Here is a 2,170-nt window from a genome sequence, read left to right on the forward strand (position 1 = left end):
CGCTAAATAAGTGTTTTAGATCACAAATGTTATTAATCATACAAGCGTAAGATCTCCAGAGAAAATGAAATTTAATTTTTAGAACACGATGACGTCATCGGATCATACGATGACGCAACATTGATTAACTTTCCTTTGTTGAAATAATTAATTTTCATTGGTTGAAAGGAATAACTTTTATGAGCATTGTCTAAAAATTTCTATGCTTCGAGTCAAAGTATACCATTACTTGTTTCTTTTTTATAATTTTTTAAGTTAACATTATACTGTTTTTTTTTCCGTTTAAAATTTTAATGCAATTTTAATTATGTGTGCAGCCCAGTTTTTTTTTCTAATGAGTCAAAATAAAATTTTAATTTTGGTAAGCAGTTGTCCTACAATTATAAATTTAAAGTTAAGTTCAAACATTTATAAAACACTTTTTAAAATAAGGGTAAATTTGAGATGAAAAATTATACATGTCACACTAACACTCCTACAACAAATTCTAATGCATAAATTTATTGATCAATTGTGTGATTTCCTGTTGATTTGAACCATTATCTTTACAAAAATTTCAAAAAAAAACCAATAAAGTAGAACTAAATATATTATTTAATATTGCATTTCTAAATAAAAAACTTAAATTTTCTTACTCAGAGCTTAATAAAAAATATCAAATTTACACTTAGACCTTAGCTTTTGGTTCAAAACATCGCAAACAATTTATAAAATTTACATACAAAATTTCAAAATATTCTAAAAAAAAAATAAACTGTTTCGTAATTTTTTTTTGATAAATTTTTTTTCTCAAAATCAACTTTCTTCAGAGAATGCGTTTAAAATGTGAAAAAATGTCTGAAATGTAAGAAAAATTTAGAAGGAGAAAAACTAATTATTCGAAAATAAATTTCAAAAAAAGTTTATCTCAAAATTTTATCTTAAAAATATAATTTATTCAAATGAAGAAATAGCTTCATATGCCAATTCATAAAAATCGGATACCAAAAATTTAAAGACTTTTGAGAAGTTAATAAAATAAAGTTCAAAAAAAAAAAATCGAAATTTTGGTCGAAATGGTCGTATTTTACCCAGTCGGATACTTTGAATGAACATGAATCCCTAGGAACTTAAAATATTTACATAACAAACATTTTTTAATTAATAAATCCGAAAATGGTCAAAAATATTCGTATGAGACAACACATTTTTTCTATAACCACTTTAAAATTAAATTGCTGTTCAAATTTAAAAACAATATTAAAGAAATTATCGTCTTGTGATGTCTACTATGGTGTCAAGATATGATTGAAAAAATAAAAATAGGCACACCCTTCCTAATAGTAAATAGGTTTTGATACTTAATAGTAAATAGGCTTCAATTCACCCAATTAATTAAATTTATTTTTATCGTAGTATTATGTTAAGTTTGTAACTAATTTAAGACTTTCAAATGGTTGTTGTTGTTGACATGTACTATTAAGGCAGAGGGGGTGAGATTGTTCTGTTTTCCAGTGGTCCAAATTGTTCTATGTCTTAAATTAAAAATTAAGGTTGATGACCTAAAATTGCAGTAGTTTATTACAGTACACTGATAGTTTCAGTCAAGCTTGTGTAGAACTTGCTCAATGTTTATGAGGTCGAGCAAAATTTTCGAAAATATTCTAGGATTCCCGCACCAAAAGGTTGAATAAACCCTAATATGGTTAAAGAGGTTGAACAATATTTATCGTTAATTAGAAAAGCTTACTTAAGGCAATTAGTTTATTTCTGCGGAATAAGTAGTGTAAAACCGGTGTCGGGGGCAGGGAACTGTCCTTGCATCAGAAAAGTCCTGGGTTCGAATTCCGGGCAAGGCATGGATGTTACTTTCTCTCTCTCTGTGTTCTATGTCCTTTCTCCTATGTGTGTGAATATGACCCGCCCTATAAACGGGTTGTGGTTGTGTGAATGGCGTGGCATAAGTCGAATTCCTGGCCATAGATGGCGCCACTGAAAAACAGGAACAATCGCACCCCCACTGCCTAAGCAGGCATACGACAAAAAAAAAGTAATTTAAAACATCCAAATTTATTGTTGTTCTAAATTGTATGTTTGTGATGAATGAAAAAAAAAAATCAAAATGATTTGTTAAAAATTAAGAAAAAGAAGCTTGAATTTCGAAAAAAACATTCGAACTTTCTTGTGCTAA

Source organism: Parasteatoda tepidariorum, chromosome 5 (genome assembly GCF_982258835.1).
Source record: "Parasteatoda tepidariorum strain Cologne lab strain chromosome 5, Ptep-v5.0, whole genome shotgun sequence".
Classification (NCBI taxonomy): Eukaryota; Metazoa; Arthropoda; class Arachnida; order Araneae; family Theridiidae; genus Parasteatoda; species Parasteatoda tepidariorum.